Here is a 15840-nt window from a genome sequence, read left to right as displayed (position 1 = left end):
GAGCCAAGTTGAAGTCTTGTCTTTGCCCCCCGACTCTGCTGGTTACATAGTCTTGAAGACAATTTGGTCTCCTCAACAGGCTACACACCAGGAGTTATTTATCTATGAGACTAGCAAACCAGCTCTCTGTGCAGTTTCCTGCCTTACTTTGGGGTTGGCCTACAGATGGTTGTCTGACTCTCCATTCTTTGATGATCTCTCTATCTCTGCAGGCTTTCTCTGGATGTTGTCTACTGGCTCATAGTGCCTCCTGTTCTTTCAGATCACTTTTCCCTCTTGGGTAGTCACCTCGTATTACCTGCGTGCCACTGCACCCTTTAGTTCACTCCTTCTAGTGTCTGTAATGGCTGGACCCTCACAGGAATACCTGTTTCCAGGGTCAGTAGGTCCTTGGTTGACCTGTTGTACTCTAGTGCCTGCTTTCTCTGATTGGTGGCCATCTCCTCTCAGCGTTATCTCCAGCCTTCTGGCTGCAAAGGGTTTCCCCTCATGGGTAGCAGGGTTTTTGTCATTCATCCCACCAGTGCCTGCCTTGGACTGTTTTGGCATCCCTGTGATGGCGTTTTCCTCTTTGCCAAAAATGCTAACACAGCATCTGAGCCAGCCTTGTGTTACAGTCTCTTGGAGGTTTCCACAGCTGAATCCACCTTACCATTACTCTGTGCTGGGGAGGGAGGTATGGTGGTCAAACTTCCATTTTCTGTGCAAATTCCTTGAAATTGGTGTCTGTTGTTGGGGAATAAAGTGTCTGCGATGCCATGTCTAGCAAACTGGACTTTCAGTTTGCCAGTCACTGACTTGTTTCTTATATCAGGCAGGACATCCACCTCCCAAAAATTTGATTAGTTGCCCACTGTAATCAGGTATTGCTTTTCACTGAAGGTAAATAAGTCTGCTCCAACCTTTCCCATGCTTGGGTGGGTAGGTCACATGATAAGTGGCTTTCTGCTGGTGTATCACAGGAACAGACTTGTGTATTCATTACCAGCCTGTAAACACACACTTCAACCCTTATAAGACAGCTGTCAGTGCCCAAGTGAAGGCATGTCTTTTTTGCATGACATCCTTACATAATGAGGTCAGGACAACTGCTCTCTGTCCTTGGGAAATGATTCTGTCCTGCACACTCAGCTCATCTTTAATTTGAAAATATAGTCCTGCTCCTACTGATACTTGGCTTTTGTCTTCTGGCCACCCTGCTGATATTGCTCTCTTGACAGTCTGTAGTTGGATGTCCTTTTCCATAGGCTCTTGGATTTCCATCAGCTTTCTTGTTGAAACTGGGAGATAGTGCACTATGTTAATGGTTTAAAAGTCCTGATCACCTTCCTCCAACTCGCTGATGCTGGGTATATGTGCCTTGCTCAGGGTGTCAGCTAACAGCAGTAATCATCCTGGACAATATCTGATCTCTACCCAGTAGCACTGGAGATGTAGCAACATGTGCTGCAATCTCTTTGGAGCACTAAGATGGGGCTTTTCCATGATTTTCTCTAGGGGTTTGTGGTCTGATTGCACTGAATGGCCATAGGTGTATGGATGGAATTGCTCCTCTCAAAATACCATAGCCAGAAACTCTTTTTCTAGTTGTGTGTACCCCTGTTTGGTCTCTGATGGGGCTCTGCTGGCATAAGTGACCAGTTGCACCTGCAGAAGAACTGCATCCACTCTTGTCTCTGATGCCTCAGAGTGGAGTGTCAGTCACTCTGCTGGCTGGTGGTGCTTCAGGACAGGGGCATCCCTTATCATTTATTTCAGCATATCAGATGCTTGTTTGTTGAGGACTTTCCCGGCACCATTCAGCATCCTGCCTTGTGAGCTGTTTTGGATTCTGCTACTACAGCCAGGTATGGACAGAATTTGGACAGAAAATTTATCATTCCTCTGAAGCGTTGAACCCCTTCCACATCCACTAATGCTGGCATGTCTTTGGCTGCCTTGATCTTGTTGGGATCTGCTTTCAGTCCTCTGCTGTGAGTAGATGTCCAATATATGTCACCTTGAACTATTTGAGTTGCAACTATTTGAGTTGCATTTTTTCTGGGTTGAGTTTTGTGTTCTTGCCTCTGCATCTCTCTAGAAAAGCTTGTAGTTTTCTCTCATGGTCCTGTTCAGCTTTTGTATCATTGCTTCCTTCACCTACAGTGAGGTTATCATCTGCAGTTATTTTCAGACCAGGCAGTCCTTCCAGAACTTGGGTGAGTCGTCTTTGGAACATGTCTAGTCCTGGGCTTATGCCCATTGGTATGCACAACTATCTGTAGGGACCAAATGGTGTTTGCAGAGGTTGTCAACAGGCTGGACTCTTCCCGGGCTTATCTGCCAAAACCTGCTCCTCACATCACAAAGTAAAGATCTATACTTTGGAAAGTTCTGGCAAGATGTCATCAATTGTGGGCAGTGGATCTTTTCAGTGCCTGGTTCAGTTGGCTTTGGGTCTATGCAAATGTGTAATTTGCTTGATGACTTCTTTACCACCTGCTTATCCAGGGAGTATTGGCCTCTACAGGTGCTACAATACCCCTGCTCTGCAGACTTTTGAGCTCCTTGCATACTGGATTATGTAGTGACACTGGAATTTTCCTTCGTGGTATGCACTAGGGCTCTACTGTGAGGTCTACTGCCAGTTGCAGCTGTCCTTTGAGGCAACTGTCACCTTTGAAAATGTCCCCATGTGCTTTTAAAATTGTCTCGATTTGTCCATGGGACTCCCTTTTTTTGCTTCTTGTACTGCAACAATAAAATTCTGACACTGCACACTGATCCGATCCATGGCCTGTATGGCTGTATTCCCCAAGAGTGGTCTGTGGTATTTACCATCCAGCACTACAAACTTCAGGGTATCATCTGTTATTTGTGGGATAATTACTATGAAGCCACATTTTCCTGTGGACTGCATTATGTTCATTGTACGTTATTAAATCACACCAGCTCTTTGTAATGGGTGTGTTTGAGTCCAGTTCACCCCCAAGGAATCACATTGCAAAAAGCCCCACTATCCAGCTAAAATAACAGTTATTTTCCCTGTTAACATTGTTGCGTGCATGAAGGATAGTTTTGTCTCTTGCTTTCCTGTGCCAGCAGCCTGAACCTGTTATGCTCTCGGACGCAAGGAGAGAGTCACGATGTCATCACTGCTGTCTGCTGTGCCATCTCCCTCTTGTAGACGTCTGACTGCATTTTTCTGAGCCCTTCCTTTACTTTTACTCACACCACTGAAATGGTTCAACTTGCCACATTCCTTGCAATGCTCTCCTAGTGCAGGGCACATCTTGTTTGCCTGCTCACCCTGTCTCCCACAGTAAATGCATCTCACTATGTGTATGGAAGCCTGGGCACATGCTCTCCTTTGCTGTTGTCTCACTGTATGTACTTCTGGGGATGCTGTGTCTCCCAGTGCTTTCATCCTTCCTCTTGAGGCTTTCGCTGCATGTCCCATGTCTAAGCAATCTATCTAATGTGAGATTGCCTTCCTGGAGCAGCTCTGAAGTTTGAGCCAGTCGTGAACTTCAGAGTGCAGCAGACTTCTCTGCCTTGGTCCCCAATAAGGTAAAATGACAATTTTACTTTCCTGCCCTTGTTGTCATCCTGCATGGCCAGCTCTATGTACAGCACAAAGTCCTCCTTCCACTAGGTCCATCCCTGGGCTGTTTTGTATCTGCAAAATCTGGGGCTTGTGGGGGCTTCAGACCTAGTTTTATGGCTCACACAGCCACCTGCTGCCCTTCAGCAAACTCACAGTTCAACTGCTGCCACCATATTTGATTCGTAAAGAGTGAAGCTAAATGCAGATTAAGTTGAATGCATGAAACTTTATTAAACCTTGTACACTATTCTGTCCATATGGCAGAGTTGCTTCCATCATAGCATCCAGTGTTCCCCGTTCCATGGGTGTCCCTTCAGTAACAGTTCCTCCAGGAAACATGGGCTTTCAGACTCCAGTTCCACTGATCATGATACAGATAAGAAGCTCAGGGGAGAGAACAACTACGATGACTTTATTATTATTTATCATAGTTAATTATAAAATATTATTAGTACTAATTTTTTACTCTTTCCTTGTGGGCCTCATGGAGGAAGTGAATCTTTAGGATGGATCAGAGGAAAGGAAGGTTACCTTGACAGAGCAGAATTGGGAGGCAATTCCACAGCGGGTGTGGTGTGGAAGGGAGCCTGGAGACAGCTAAGGGAAAAGCAGAGTAACGACGTTAGGGCTGGCATCCTTAGCAGAGCACTGGAGGCAAGGATGAAATTTTACTGTAGTTTATTTGTTCAGGAAAGCACATCTTAAACTGGTCTTATAATTTCAGATAGAATATACTTTTTAAACCATATATGCAGCTAAGTTAACAAGGCATAATGAGATCAAATCTGTGGCCAACACCATACGATAAGCCATTGGCTCAGCTAGAATTATGATCTAGACTCCCAGTCGGTTGCTCTTGCTAATAAACTATATAGCCACAGATGCCAGAGCACATAATTGCTTAACTGATATTTTAGTATATTTATTTGGGTCCTTGTCATTGCAGTAGTGTTATTGGTAACTATGAAATGCAGACTTGGTTAACGTTGTTGCTGCCTGTAAAGGTTATGATTAAATACCATTTGTCTCTCTCCTGGAAAGGGCGTTAGATGATGACTATAGCATTTTGTGAATTTCTATGTTGTAGCACAGGGAAGTACAATTTTCAGTTTTATATTGATCTACATTGATTTACATTTTTGTAGACATATTTGATAACCAGGCTAGACAGCCAGAAAATGTTTGGTGCTAACCAAAGGCAAAGGGCAAATAGAGTGAAGGTGAAATGTTAGCTTAAGCAGTGCTACTTCCCCAAAGGCACTTGTTCTACTTTGTTACTGGGCAAGCAAAGGAGTGCTACACCCACAAGTAAAAGAAGAAAAAGGATCTCAAACTTAATACTTTGGGAGGGATGTGGGGAGTCAGCAAGGTGAATCTGTGCACAGACAAAGGTATGAATATGTGTGTGTGTACACAAGTATCTATAAGGGTATGTGAATATACATGTCCAGGGAGGGAGTCTAAGGGCACATGTGCGCATGGAGGGCATGTGGGGAGTGCATGCATGCCAACAGTTTGCATATATATGTGTGCATATGCATGGAGGTGTGGAGGCTGTAGTTCAGGTGTGTGCATATGAATGGATGTGTTCATAAAATATGTGTGTGCACATGCATGCATAGTTTCTGTCTTTCTGGGCAGTCTTCGTTGTATATGTGATTACCCTTTTCTTTGCGTTGTTAGGCCCCATCAGGCCTCCCTTTGTGAAGTGCAGAGACACAGCAGGTTTACAACCTGAGGGCCCTTACCACAATGTAACGTGAACATGGGTTAGGCAAATTTATGCTGGAAATAACATGTACATTTTTAACAGTAGGCATAATTAGCCATTGGCACAACCTAGGGTGGATATCTCATCACTTCAAGTCTTTAAATCAAACTCCTGTATATCTATGATACTTATCTGGCCCCATCACCGTAATATCTGGCCACTTCATAGTCCTTAATATATTTCTCCTCACAGCACCCTGGTGAGTTAGGGAAGTGCGTCTGTCCCTATTTTACTGAGGCGCAACAAGAATAAGTGACTCGCCCAAGATCACACAGGAAGTCTCTGGTCAAGAAAGGAGCTGAGCCCAGGTTTTCTGAGGCCCACCCACTTCACCGTCCTTCCTCTTGTAAAAAAAATTGTCTTCTAAAAGATAAGCTAGAGCTTATCCAGAAGTTATGGGCTTGATGCAGAAACTATTGGGCGAAATTCTATGGCCTCTGTTCTGTAGGAAGTCAAATTAGATGATCATAGTGGTCCCTTCTGGCCTTAAAATCTGTGAATCTATGGCTCAAAAATAAATAAATGCTTACTTAGCTTTTTTAAAAGATACATTTTTTTAAAAGAGTTTTATTTCCCTGCAGGTATTTTGTTTAATTTTTTAACTCAGCCAAAGCAAATGATAAGGAGAATGGAGGAGAGGGATGGAGGCAAGTGATAGTTCATCTGCTTTGAGCAGCTTTCATAAAAGGGCCATACATCCTGTGAGCTTGTAAAGCCCTGGCAAAGACAGCTAGCAGCCTTCAGAGCTCTAAAATCTTGGCTTATCATAGGCTCCGAGCACCAGTGCTCAAAGTTCAGTATTAGCTGTTTGTGGGATTGATGCTATCTGATGCAAGCCAAAGAGCTACCTAAGGGCCACTTCGGCGACAAAAATCAGATGCTGGATGAAGCTCGTTTTCAGGACTGAAATAAGGCAAATGTAGAGACCCAAAGCCTAAACTATTTCTTCCGTGTTTAGTTTTCTTTTATTTGGTCTGCATTTTCCCTATTCATTTGGAAAACCTGATAAAACACCACAGTTCAAGAAGTGTACATTTAACTTCTCAGCTACATTATTCCTCAGAACATGTGCATCTAGAAGAGAGTTCCAAAGAAGCAACAGGCTGAAATTCCTGTAATTCTCACCATCTGAACAATTTAATCGTATATGGCATCATGCTTAGAAAGCATTACAAATCCTTTTGTATGAGAGAGATGAAGGGAAGCTAGAGAGTGACACAAAGAATGTGGCACAATGGAGGAGAGTGTTTCATTCATTGAGACTCCTGGAAGTGAAGACTCGCAAGAAATTTAATTAGAATTCCATGCTAAACTACTGGCTTCAGTTCAGTTCAACTAGCCCAGAAGGAGGCTTGATGACTAAACTGGGACTTTAGGATGACACAATGTCTGCAGAGAAGATTTAACATTTTAAAAGTTTTTTCTTCAGCATCATATCTTAACAGGCTGACAAAGCACATGATATGTATAATAGAGCTAGTCAGAAAATGAGTATCTTTCCTATGGAAAATTACAATTATTTGGCAAAAAATTGAAAATGGAAATATTTTGCTTTGGAAATGCTGCTGCAGTGATTTATGAGAGCTGTGGTTTGAGTGCTTCATGCTCCCAATCTCCACTGTAGGCTGGTAAATGGTAACACTATATTTCTCCTGATGCACCATAGTCTCCCCCTCTTGGAGAAGGAAGGTGGTGCAGTGTTTGGAGTCCCTGGCCATGGTGCAGCATGGGAGATGTAGTCAGCTGAACTGTTAACTCTCATGAGGCACTGCAGCATTAATTCCAAATCAAAATAGTTCAGGTTTTGGACAAATTTTTTAATTACAAAAATCAATGGAAATCAAACAAAAAATCCATTAGGTTAAAAACCTAATTTTCTGTTGAAAACCAGTTTTAACAGAAAATTTTCTACCAGTCCTAAGGTATACATTTTCCACTGGGTATCAGGATCACACAAGCAATATTTCACTATTATTGCAGTAGTAAATTCGGCAGGGAATAACTGGCAGTTTCACACAGCTCTGACTGCTGCTCCTGAATATGATTAGATGTTTGTGTGGAGAATGATCCCTTCAAAAGCATGCATGACATTAATAATAGTAATTCCTAGCTTTTGTGTAGTGCTTGTAATGAGTAGATCTCCAACCGCTTCATAATCAGTAATTTTTAAGAATTCCAATTACAGTAAAATAGATTAAAATAACTGTTTTATTACAATGAAACCGCCAATCAGATTTTGCTTTTTAAAATGCATTTAATTGCAGATGGCAACACTTACCTTGATGTTTACCAGCAATTCTGCAAAAAATCATTCAAATATAATGTCTCTCCAAAGGTTTCAAAATTGGATGCCTAAAATCATATTTAGATCCCTAAATAACTTGACTTGATTTTCAGAGGTGCTTAACACGCAATTCTCATTTAGTTTAAGTATCCAAATGTGGATTTAGGAGCATATCTTTCAGCAGTCAAGTTTTAAAATGTTGGCCTCAGTTTTTAACAATTAAAAATAAGAGGTATTTTTACCCATTTGTAAGAGTAGGGGTGTAACTTTATTTTTGTGTACTATCCTGTCTTACAAATTAACAGAATGAGTTCATTTTATTTATCTTTGAATCTTCTCATTTGTCTCTTGACTGTTGAAGCAAGGCCAGCAATTTGGTGTCATTATTAAACTTGCACCATACAAAAAACCTCATTTTGAAATACCAGGTGACTGTCTTCAAAGAGCATACTGTAGTTAACATCTGCCTATTTTATATTAATTATTGAAATGCTATCAATTTCATGCCTGACATTTTGCTATGTATTACTCTTATATCGAAGATGATCTGCTGTAGCCATTTAGAGTGAGCACATGAAAACAAAAGTAAAAAACACTTTATTTGGGACTTTTAATGGGGAGGTGGAGGAATATGTTAACATTTCTTTTTCCTTCATAAGTAGCAGGAGTGTGAAGATCACATTTAGTAGCTCCACAACCCATGATAGTTATCTCGTTCTGCACACACATGGTTTTTCAACATCTATAACTTCCATATTCAAAATACCTGCCCAGTGATAGACCCAACGGAACTTCTTCTCATACTTCTTGGATATGGCCATAATGGGCCTGATCCATAGTCCAAATCAATAAATCAGTATTTATTTATTTTATTTATTTATAATAAAATAATAAATAATAAATAGTCCAAATATGGGCCTGATCCATAGTCCAAATCAATAAATCAGTATTTATTTATTTTATTTATTTATAATAAAATAATAAATAATAAATAGTCCAAATCAATAAATCAGTATTTATTTATTTATTTATTTTACTTATCAATAAATCAGTAATTTCCTGAAGTATTGTCCCCAACATGGTACTTTGGGGAGCATGTCCACAAGTTATGAAGGATCAGAAAAAGATGACAATGTGCTTTGGGTAGGTAGTAGTCTGGGTAGTTAAAATACTTAGAGTTTACCAACACTCCATGTTGAGGGGTAATCATGACTTTTAGAAGTTGTTTGGTCCATCTTCAAAAATAATGTTGTTTTTTATATCAGCTGAGACACATTTGAAAAGGAAGAAGGGTAATGGCTTTCCCATGACATGAACTCTAGTACTGATCAGAACGTTAACGTTTTCACTCACAGAGTTGAGAAACTTCACAATGGGAGAATTCACTAAAGAGCAGTACTTAGAATTCCAAGGCTCCTTCTGCACCCAATGGTGTAAGATTGACACCGTTACATTCTTTGATAGCATAGTCATATTTACATTTTTGTTTCATGAAATCTATGATCATTTGTCAGACATTTTACCTCTTTTGGACTGATTTCATCTTCTCTCTGGATGCACCCTCAATGTCTTTCCTTGTGTTGTCCACCTCTGACCTCTCCTTTTCTCAGGCATGCTTGTAGTGATCCCAGCTAGGAGTCCGAAGACTTGCTAGATTGATTAGTACCCAAAGTTGCCTTTATCGCCTATACAGTAATGTAGACCTTTTAGTTCACAAAGACATTTAACCATTTCTTTTGCTTTGGCTGCTTAGAGGACACCTAATCTCATGGACCTTAGGGCTCCCTGTTTTCAGGGCCTTATGATTTATTACTTGTGCTATCTAAATTTTCTGAAGGGTCTTGAATTGACCTGCCCGGTATTCATCAGCACTAATGATGGATCTGTCTTTCCATTATTGCCTTTGTATCCAACAGTGCATGGAGAAAGTTATGTAAACACATTAATGAAATTATATATCTTTAACACCTGAAATTTTTCTGCTGTGTAACATATTGTTTCAGGTTTGCTTGTGAATGTTTTTATTGGGACAGGGTGTTAATATAGCTTAATCTTCACAATTGCCTTAGCTATTCTTTTGGCTTCCTTTCTGTGAGAGACAGTTTCATTGATAAATCAATCATCTCTAAAAATCAAGTTTCTCTTTACAGTCACTCAGCCAGCCATGGATTTTCTATATAGGAAACTTTCTGTTTTAAGTTAGCTTATGAAAGAATTTTGATTTCATTTTTGAGTGTAGCCCTGAAATACCGCTCAGAATAAGCTATGATTCTGAACTTAATATGATGCAATGCTCCACTATTATAACTCCTTATTTTTGTATGTACCATTAATCCAATAATGCCAAATGATTTTTTTCATTTGGAACAAGTAAATTCTTTCGTCTGTTTAAGAATCAGTTCTGTAACCTTCACTCCTAGGAGTGGTTCTACTTACTTTAGTGGGACTGCTCAGGTAAGTTCTTGTCAGTGTGAATAAGGGTTCTTCTTCAAGTAGTGTCCCTATGGGTGCTCCACTGTGAGTGTATCTATGCCCCTGCATTTTTAATTGGAGAATTTTGGTAGCAGTGTCCCTTCAGCCTGTATATGCACCCTCCCTCCCTCATGGTCTGCCTTGAGGCTATCTAGCAAGGCATGGGCGAACCGCACTCAGTTCCTTCTCAACTGCCCTTGGCCTGAGACGGAGCGAGTCTCAGTCCAGTTTATTCACTTACTTTATATCTAGATAGTGTTAGTTTATAGCTGTCTTTAGAGTTTCCATTCTTTGTTGCAGTATCTTTAAAGTTTCTTCAATTATTTAAAAAAAATTTTTTTTCGACCCATTTTCCCACCTTTATTTTGGGATTGCCCCCCTAGGGGCATGCCCATTTCTCCCGGTTTTAAAAGGAGCCTCTCCTATAGGGAGGCAACTCCTGTGGCAGACGGACACTCTTGCTGCATCTGGTGCCTCAGAGAGGGACACATCCCACAGAAGTGCAACTTCTGCCAACAGCTGAAAGATAGGTCCCTAGAGAGCCGGGAGCTAAAGCTGAAACTCCTTGTGGAGGGTGCTCTTAAATGGGCACCTGACCACGGTCCTGATCTGCATCCCAGAAAAGACTTGTCCCCAGACCCATCAACCTCCAGAGAGGGAGAATTGCAGATAAAGTCAGCTGACTCCCCCCACAGAGCCTCCAGGAAAAGGGCTGCAGGCCCCCAAACAGAGCTCCTGACCAGCCAGAAGAGATCCCTGGCATGTTCGGTCACTGTGGCACCAACGGTTCTGGGCCTCAGGACTCTAAAGAAACAGAGACCCCCAGGTGCAAGCTCTGCCACAATGCCTAAAGACCCGAGATTCAAAGGCTCTAAAGCAGCATCACCACCTGCCAGAGACAAGAATAGAGACCGTACCAACTCTACTAAATCAGCACCACAAAAACATCCTTGGCACTGAGTGCTTCAAAGCAGCCCTTGTTGGAACATGCCTCTCACAAAAAAAATCAGTGCCAATGAGTCAGCACCGGCAATCACTAACAGCACCAAGCGCAACAGCGGGACTGTAGAAGTTCCTGCTTCTCTAGGGACTGCAGCAGTTCCTGCTTCCCTAGGGACCTTATGATCATGGAGGAACTAGAATCCCTGCTACACAGTACCAGAGTTCTAATACCGAGCATGTCTCATTCCCCAGAATCACCATCAGCACCAGGGAGCTCTCCTCCAGCGACCCTGTCAGCCCCGCCCTATTCCAGCGGGGAGTCAGTGATCAGGATGACAATTTCTCTCTGGTGTTATATCACAACATGCCATTACAGCATCTGGGACCTCCTCAGCTACACCCACGCTCCAATCCCCAGTCTTCCTGGGGTGGTAATCCATGGGTGTCACCACCCAAGCCCTTCCCCCCTCCCCAGTGGCCATACTGGGATCAGTGGGCAGCCTATAGGCCCCATACTTTTTGCCCTTCTAGTGACTCCAACAGGGAGCCCACCAGATGTTCTCCTATGGCCTCTGTATCCAGAGCCCCAGACCCCCAGGAAGACACTTTTGAGGAGCAGGAGGCCAGACCAGAGGTGGAAATCACTCCACTGACTAACATCTCCTCACTGGATGAGGCGATAATGCCACCTCCTCTATCATTAGCTGATGATTTCAAACATTTCCAAGATCTCACTAAGAGGGTGGCTGATGCTCTGCAAATTCCCCTGAAGGAGGTGAAAGATTCCCACCATAAATTGCTGGACATAATATGCACCTCTTCCTCTTTGAGAATTGTCCTCCCAATCAATAAAGCGCTTTTAGACCCTGCCAAGGTCATCTTGCAGACACCAGCCTCTATTCCACCAACATGTAAAAGGGACAATAAAAAGTGCCTGTGAAGAGGGCAGACTTTCTCTTCACACACTCTCCACCTAACTCTATCATAGTGGATTCTGTTAACACATGAGAAAAGCAACATTAAACCAAATCAACCCCCTATGATAGAGACTGGAAGAGTCTGGACCTGTCTGGGAGAAAGGCATACTTGACTGTGACTTAACAGTTCAGTGTGTCAAACTACCAAGCCCTAATGACTAAATATGACACTATGAAATACAGCAAACTCAATGCCTTTGTTGACCACTTGCCAGATATACAAAAAAAAGCAATTGCAAGCCATTATCCAAGGGGGCCAGTTGGTAGTGAGAACAGCGCTACAAACCACACTGAATGCCGTAGACACCGCAGACTGTTCAGTTTCGACAGTGGTGATCATGAGACAGGCATCCTGGTTACATCTCTCGGGATTGACAAAGGAAGTGTAGGTGATGGTTGAGGACCTCCCATGTGAAGGTCCTAAACTCTTCATAGGTAAGACGAACGCATCACTCCACACTTTAAAGGATTCTAGAGCCACACTGTGCTCTCTAGAAATCTACACACCAGGACAGAAAAGAAAATTTAGTTCACAACAGTCTCACAGATCTCAACCAACCTGTTTTCCCCTGTCACAGTGGTATTATGAGCCACAGCGTAAGAGACCCAGGATGCAAAAATGGAAATCGTCAACTTCCCAATCCTCAGCCTCTCAACCATCCTCTTCAAAACATCAGTTTTGTGCCTTGGTCAAAGCCCTGAGCAACCATTCCTTGCAACAAGAGCTGCTACATACGGACCTTCTACATCCTGTTGGAAGTCGCCTGACACTCTTCCACAGGAGCTGGGAAAACATCACCTTCAACATATGGTTCTTGGAGAATATCTTCAAGGGCTACTCCATTAACTTTATATCTCTTCTTCCTCCTAACACTCCCTCCCCTCCTCCTTCAGGGACCCTTCTCATGAGAGACTATTATGGCAGGAAATAGATCACCTGTTATGTCTCGGGGCTATAGAACCAGTCACTACTCACCTCAGAGGCAAGGGTTTTTATTCCAGATATTTCATGATCCCCAAGAGAAACGGAGGTTGGAGACCCAGACTAGATCTAAGGGCACTAAACAGCTTCTTGGGGACATGGTGGTATGCACATTTGTGACCCCACACACCTGATTGTATATGAGATGTTTACATATATGGCTCAGATCTGTCTGCTCTCTAAACAAGGATGGGCTTAACAAGCCACTGTTAATGCCTTCCAGGGTCAAACACTCTCTGGATTGGTGGAAAGAACCATCCAACATCTGCACAGGCATCACCCACCAACACTGATTCAACACTGAGACAATATAGCATGCGTGCTTTACATAAATCAACAACCAGGGTGCCAGATCACGCTCCCTTTGCATGGAAGCACTGAAATTTTGGAATTGGTGCATCCGCCACAATGTGCTCATTTCAGCCACTTACCTGCCAGGGATACAAAATGTGACAGCAGACAGTCTGAATCAGAATTTCTCTTATGACCACAAATGGGAGTTGAACCCAACAGCGCTTCATAGTGATCAACCTATGGGGAACCCCAGCAATAGACCTGTTTGCTACTTACCAGAACAAGAAATGTCTCCAATACTGCTCCAGAGTTGGACTGAGGAAACAGTTTCTAGGGGAATCTTTCATCTTTCCATGGGTCAGGGAGATGCTATACACCTTTCCTCCATTCCCTCTGATGTCAAAGGTCCTATTAAAGATACAGCAAGAGAGAGCAAAAGTCATACTGATTGCCCCCTCCTGGCCAAGACAAGTGTGGTACCCATACCTGGCACAGCTGACAGCATATCCTCCAATTCCTCTTCAACCCATTCCTCACCTGCTCTGCCAAAACGACAGATGGATCCTTCACCCCAACCTACAGATCCTCGGTTCCAGGCTTGGCTTCTTCATGGTTCCAGCACTTAGACAGCGAATGCTCCGAGGAGGTGAAAGAGGTGTTACTGCACAGTAGGAAATTGCTTTGTTGTACTTACCTGCAGAAGTGAAAATTCCAAAATTGGTGCACTTCCAAACCAGTGGATCTGACATCTTCCTCCCTCTCTTTGATCCCAGACTATATTCTAGGCATCAGAAAGACTGGTCTCTCTTACCTCACTTAAAGTACATCTAGCAGCCTCGACAGCCTTCCACCATCAGGGAGACAGATGCTCAGTATTTGCCCATCCAACAACATGCAGATTCATTAAGAGCATGGGAAACCTCTACCAACACATTAGACCACCCACACCAACGTGCGATCTCAGTCTGGTTCTAAGAACCTTGACTAGACCATCCTTTGAACCTATGGTCACTTGCTCCCTTCCACACCTGTCCATGAAGAAAGCATTTCTAATGGCTATTATCTCTGTATGACAAATAGACAAGAAGCAATGGGCTTAAATTGTTGCAATGGTGGTTTAGGTTGGACATTAGGAAAAAATTCCTAACTGTCAAGGTGGTTAAGCACTGGAACAAATTGCCTAGGGAGGTTGTGGAATCTCCGTCATTGGAGATTTTTAAGAGCAGGTTAGACAAACACCTGTCAGGGATGGTCTAGATAATACTTAGTCCTGCCAGGAGATCAAGGGACTGAACTTGATGACCTCTTGAGGTCTCCTCTAGTCCTATGATTCTGTGATTCTATTAATAGGAGAAATAGTGGCACTGATGGTACTCCCACCATGAATAGTCTTTTTTTTTTAAAGACAAAATCACCCTGAGACCAAAACCGAAATTCCTCCCCAAGATAACCTTGTCCTTCCATATGAACCAACTCATTCACCTCCCTACCTTTTTCCAAAACCACATTGTGACAACAGGGAGGCAATTCTTCATATGCTTGATGTTATGAGAGCCCTAGCATTCTATTTGGACAGGACTAAGGACTTTAGGAAGTCCCCTAAACTCTTCCTTCCATTCTCAGAAAAATTCAAAGGCTCCACAATATTAGCTCAAAGACTCTCCAACTGGGTCTCCACTTGAATTAACCACAGTTACCATGAGCGTAACCTATTGCCCCCATCAGTGATCTGCACGCATTCTATGAGATCCGTTTCTACCTCCAGTTGTATTTATTAATGATGTCCCCATCTCAGAAATCTGCAGGGCAGCAACTTGGGCCTCTGTCCAAACTTTCGCAGAACACTACGCAATTAACCGAGACTCCGCCTCTGATGCCAACTTCCGCTCCACAGTACTACTGTCAATAACAGACTCCACTCCGAAGCCCCAGCCCTCCAGGGAGGCTACTGCTGTGGAGTGACCAACAGTGGAGCACCCAACGGGATACTACTACTTGAAGTGGTTACTCACTTTGTGCAGTAATGATGGTTCTTCGAGATGTGTGTCCCTATGGGTGCTCCATAACCTGCCCTCCTCCCTTCTACTTCACAGGTCTTGACAAGGGGCTCTGCAGTGGAGAAGGAACTGAGGGTGGTTTGCCCGCACAGCACTAGTTAGCCTCAAGGCAGACCACGAGGGAGGGAGAGCACATGTGTAGGCTGAACGGACACTGCTACCAAAATTCTCCAATTAGAGGTGCAGGGGCATACATGTACCTACAGTGGAGCACCCATAGGGACACACATCTTGAAGAACTATCAGTATTGCACAAAGTGAGTAACTTCCTCTTATAGAACTGGACTCTTAATGAACTCTCATAAGCAGCACAATCTGGGTTTCGTACCAAGTATGCTATAAAGGCTTTAAATGATATTTTCAGACTGTGGATAAAAAGTCCATTTCAAATGCGCACGAAAATCTGCCTGATTAAAACATTTTCAAAAGATGAGAGTTACAGATTCCTGTAGATAGGAAATAACTGTGTATGTCT

At 42.9% G+C, this 15840-nt stretch overlaps 1 protein-coding gene and 1 long non-coding RNA gene across 12 annotated transcripts in view; one reads left to right on the top strand and one right to left on the bottom strand.

The window, feature by feature from the left end:
* SORBS2 (sorbin and SH3 domain containing 2) overlaps positions 1 to 15840 on the top strand; it is a 273664-nt gene that overhangs the window by 164212 nt on the left and 93612 nt on the right. The window lies entirely within an intron of this gene.
* Positions 9093 to 14176, bottom strand: LOC122465736. Its single transcript, XR_006290761.1, has 3 exons — positions 13846 to 14176; positions 13585 to 13716; positions 9093 to 9291 (listed from the first exon to the last, which is right to left on the bottom strand). It is a non-coding gene; the product is annotated as an uncharacterized LOC122465736 (long non-coding RNA).

Source organism: Chelonia mydas, chromosome 4, assembly GCF_015237465.2.
Source record: "Chelonia mydas isolate rCheMyd1 chromosome 4, rCheMyd1.pri.v2, whole genome shotgun sequence".
NCBI lineage: Eukaryota > Metazoa > Chordata > Testudines > Cheloniidae > Chelonia > Chelonia mydas.
The sequence above is the reverse complement of the archived record's forward strand: the minus strand, read 5'-3'. Positions and strand labels throughout refer to the sequence as shown.